The sequence below is a fragment of the Arachis ipaensis genome, chromosome B2 (assembly GCF_059453495.1).
Source record: "Arachis ipaensis isolate K30076 ecotype BB chromosome B2, ASM5945349v1, whole genome shotgun sequence".
Classification (NCBI taxonomy): domain Eukaryota; kingdom Viridiplantae; phylum Streptophyta; class Magnoliopsida; order Fabales; family Fabaceae; genus Arachis; species Arachis ipaensis.
Genome location: NC_142437.1, coordinates 17,185,662 through 17,190,695, shown reverse-complemented (window position 1 = coordinate 17,190,695; position 5,034 = coordinate 17,185,662). Strand labels below are relative to the sequence as shown.

At 41.1% G+C, this 5,034-nt stretch overlaps 1 non-coding gene across 1 annotated transcript; it reads right to left on the bottom strand.

The window, feature by feature from the left end:
• Positions 1–208: 208 nt before the first annotated feature.
• Positions 209–316, bottom strand: LOC148573153 (small nucleolar RNA R71). The gene has a single exon (XR_015906312.1). It is a non-coding gene; the product is annotated as a small nucleolar RNA R71 (small nucleolar RNA).
• Between the last annotated feature and the right edge of the window lie 4,718 nt (positions 317–5,034).

Genomic DNA, 5,034 nt, shown 5'->3' with positions numbered 1-5,034 from the left:
TCAGTTCTTAGCTGAATTCTTGCAAATCTGTGACACTGTTAAGACCAATGGGGTTAATCCTGAGGTCTACAGACTTATGCTTTTCCCCTTTGCTATAAGAGACAGAGCTAGGACATGGTTGGACTCACAACTTAAAGAAAGCCTGAACTCTTGGAAAAAGTTGGTCAATGCTTTCTTAGCCAAATTCTTTCCACCTTAAAAGTTGAGTAAGCTTAGAGTGGAAGTCCAAACCTTCAGACAAAAGGAAGGTGAATCCCTCTATGAAGCTTGGGAAAGATACAAGCAATTGATCAGAAGGTGTCCTTCTGACATGCTTTTAGAATGGAGCATCTTATGTATATTCTATGATGGTCTGTCTGAATTGTCCAAGATGTCATTGGCCTACTCTGCTGGTGGATCTCTTCATCTGAAGAAAACGCCTGCAGAAGCCCAGGAACTCATTGAAATGGTTGCAAATAACCAGTTCATGTACACTTCTGAAAGAAATCCTGTGAATAATGGGATGACTCAGAAGAAAGGAGTTCTTGAGATTGATACTCTGAATGCTATATTGGCTCAGAACAAAATATTGACTTAGCAAGTCAATATCATTTCTCAAAGTCTGACTGGAATGCAAGCTGCATCCGGCAGTACTAAAGAAGCCTCCTCTGAAGGAGAAGCTTATGATCCTGAGAATCTTAGAATGGAAGAAGTGAATTACATAGGAGAATTCTATGGAAACACTTACAATCCTTCATGGAGAAATCATCCTAATCTCTCATGGAAGGATCAACAGAAGCCTCAATAAGGCTTCAATAATAATAATGGCGAGAGAAATAGGTTTGGCAATAGCAAGCCTTTTCCATCATCTTCTCAGCAACAGACAGAGAATTCTAAGCAGAGCCTCTCTGACTTAGCAACCATAGTCTCTGATCTATCTAAGACCACTCTCAGTTTCATGACTGAAACAAGGTCCTCCATCAGAAATTTGGAGGCACAAGTGGGTCAGCTGAGTAAAAGAGTTACTGAAATCCCTCCAAGTACTCTCCCAAGCAATACAGAAGAGAATCCAAAGAGAGAGTGCAAGGCCATCAACATACCCAAAATGGCCGAACCTATAGAGGAGGGAAAGTCAGTGAATTCCAGTGAGGAAGACCTCACTAGACGTCCACTGACCACTAAGGAGTTCCCTAATGAGGAACCAAAGGAATCTGAGGCTCATATAGAGACCATAGAGATTCCACTAAACTTACTGTTGCCATTCATGAGCTGTGATGATTATTCTTCCTCTGAAGAGGATGAAGATATTGTTGAAGAGCAAGTTGCTCAGTATCTAGGAGCAATCATCAAGCTGAATGCAAAGCTATCCGGTAATGAGACTTGGGAGGATGAACCTCCATTGCTCATCAATGAACTGAATACTTGGGCTCAACTGAAATTACCTTAGAAGAAACAGGATCCTGGAAAGTTCTTAATACCTTGTACCATAGGCACCATGACCTTTGAAAAGGCTCTGTGTGACCTGGGGTCAGGTATAAACCTCATGCCACTCTCTGTAATGGAGAAACTAGGGATCTTTGAGGTACAAGCTACAAGATTCTCACTAGAATTGGCAGACAAATCAAGGAAACAGGCTTATGGACTTGTAGAGGATGTCTTAGTGAAGGTTGAAGGCCTGTACATCCCTACTGATTTCATAATCCTAGACACTAGAAAGGATGAGGATGAATCCATTATTATTGGAAGACCCTTCCTAGCCACAACAAAAGCTGTGATTGATGTGGACAGAGGAGAGTTAGTCCTTCAACTGAATGAGGACTACCTTGTGTTTAAGGCTCAAGGATCTTCTTCTGTAACAATGGAGAGGAAGCATGAAAAGCTTCTCTCAATACAGAGTCAACCAGAGCCCCCACACTCAACTTCTAAGTTTGGTGTTGGGAGGCCACCATTAAGCTCTAAGTCTCTATGAGGCTCTCTAAGAGCTCACTGTCAAGCTATTGACATTAAAGAAGCACTTATTGGGAGGCAACCCAATGTTATTTAATTATATTTATTTGTTTTCCATTGTTATAATATGTTTTCTTTAGGTTGATGATCATGTGGAGTCACAAAAACAACTGCAGAATTAAAGCGGAATTAAAAAACAGCATTAAAAATAGCACACCCTGGAGGACAGGCTTACTGGCGTTTAAACACCAGTAAGGATAGCAGAATGGGTGTTTAACGCCCAATCTGGCAGCATTCTGGGCGTTAAACGCTAGAATTGGCAGGCAGACTGGCGTTTAACGCCAGAAAAGGATGTATGGCTAGAGGCTAGCGTTAAACGCCAGAAATGGCACACAGAGGGCGTTTAAATGCCAGAAAGGTGCAGGGACCAGAATTCCTTGACACCTCAAGATCTGTGGACCCCACAGGATCTCCACCTATCCCACCTCTCTTTCTCTCCTTTTCACACCTTTCCATAACACTCTTCCCTAAACACCATTCACCTATACAATTATACCCTCTTCCCCATAATCTCTTCACCATTCATATCTATCTACTTTTTCCCAAAACCCACCAACCCCACCTACCTCACCATTCAAATTCAAAATATTTCCCTCCCAAATCCAACCCCTCATACACGACTTCCCTCTCTCTCTCTTACCCTATAAATACCCCTCCTTACAACCTTCAATTTCACACATCATACATTCTAAACCCTCTTGGCAGAATCCATTACAACCCTCCATCTCCTCCATTTCTTTTTCTTCTCCTCATTTCTTTCTTCTTTTGCTCGAGGACAAGCAAACCTTTTAAGTTTGGTGTGGGAAAAAGCTCTGCTTTTTGTTTTTTTCCATAACCATTAATGGCACCTAAGGCCGGAGAAACCTCTAGAAAGAGGAAGGGGAAGGCAATTGCTTCCACCTCCGAGTCATGAGAGATGGAGAGATTCATCTCAAAGGTCCATCAAGACCACTTCTATGAAGTTGTGGCCAAGAAAAAGGTGATCCCCGAGGTCCCCTTCATGCTCAAAAAGAGTGAATATCCGGAGATCCGACATGAGGTTCGGAAAAGAGGTTGGGAAAATCTCACCAACCCCATCCAACAAGTCAAGATCTTAATGATTCAAGAGTTCTATGCTAATGCATGGATCACTAAGAACCATGATCAAAGTATGAACCCGAACCCAAAGAATTGGCTCACAATGGTTCAGGAAAAATACTTGGACTTCAGTCCAGAAACTGTAAGGTTGGCATTCAACTTGCCAATAATGAGAGGAGATCCTCATCCTTTCACTAGAAGAGTCAACTTTGATCAAAGGTTGGACCAAGTCCTCATGGACATCTGTGTGGAAAGAGCACAATGGAAGAGAGACTCAAGAGGCAAGCCGGTTCAATTGAGAAGGCCTGACCTCAAACCTGTGGCTATTGGATGGTTGGAGTTCATCCAACGCTCTATCATTCCTACTAGCAACCGATCCGAAGTTACTGTGGACCGGGCTATCATGATCCATAATATCATGATTGGGGAGGAAGTCGAAGTTCATGAGATCATATCTCTAGAACTATACAAAGTAGCTGACAAGCCCTCCACTTTGGCAAGGTTAGCCTTTCCTCACCTCATCTGTCACCTATGCAATTCAGCTGGAGTTTTCATAGAGGAAGACACCCTCATTGAAGGGGACAAGCCCATCACTAAGAAGAGGATGGAGTAAACAAGAGAGCCCACTCATGGACCTCAACAAGAGCATGAGGAAGTTCCTCATCAAGAAATTCCTGAGATGCCTCAAGGGATGCATTTCCCTCCACACAACTATTGGGAGCAACTCAACACCTCTTTAGGAGATTTGAGTTCCAACATGGAGCAACTAAGAGTGGAGCACCAAGAGCACTCCATCATCCTCCATGAAATCAGAGAGGACCAAAAGGCCATGAGAGAGGAGCAACAAAGGCAAGGAAGAGACATAGAGGAGCTCAAGCACTCCATAGGATCTTCAAGAGGAAGAACTAGCCGCCGTCACTAAGGTGGACCCGTTTTTTAATCTCCTTATTCTTATTTTTCTGTTTTTCGTTTCTATGCTTTATGTTTAGTCTATGTTTGTGTCTTCATTACATGATCATTAGTGTTTGGTGTCTATGTCTTAAAGCTATGAATAATTCTATGAATCCCTCACCTTTCTTAAATGAAAAATATTTTTATTTGCAAAAGAACAAGAAGTGCATAATTTCGAAAATTATCTTGAAATTAGCTTTATTATTTTGATGTGGTGGCAATACTTTTTGTTTTCTGAATGAATGCTTGAACAGTGCATATTTTTTATAGTGAAGTTTATGAATGTTAAAATTGTTGGCTCTTGAAAGAATAATGAAAAAGAGAAATGTTATTGATAATCTGAAAAATCATAAAATTGATTCTTGAAGCAAGAAAAAGCAGTGAAAAACAAAAGCTTGCGAAAAAAAAGAGCGAAAAAAATAAAAGAAAAAATGGAAAAAAAAGGAAAAAAAAAGAAGAGAAAAAGCAAGCATAAAAAGCCAATAACCCTTTAAACCAAAAGGCAAGGGTAAAAAGGATCCAAGGGTTTGAGCATTAATGGATAGAAGGGCCCAAAGGAATAAAATCCTGGCCTAAGCGGCTAAACCAAGCTATCCCTAACCATGTGCTTATGGCGTGAAGGTGTCAAGTGAAAAGCTTGAGACTGAGCAGTTAAAGTCGTGGTCCAAAGCAAAAAGAGTATGCTTAAGAGCTCTGGGCACCTCTAACTGGGGACTCTAGCAAAGCTGAGTCACAATCTGAAAAGGTTCACCCAGTTATGTGTCTGTGGCATTTATGTATCCGGTGGTAATACTGGAAAACAAAATGCTTAGGGTCACGGACAAGACTCATAAAGTAGCTGTGTTCAAGAATCAACATACTGAACTAGGAGAATCAATAACACTATCTGAATTCTGAGTTCCTATGGATGCCAATCATTCGGAACTTCAAAGGATAAAGTGAGATGCTAAAACTGTTCAGAAGCAAAAAGCTACTAGTCTTGCTCATCTAATTAAAACTAATCTTCATTGATATTTTTGA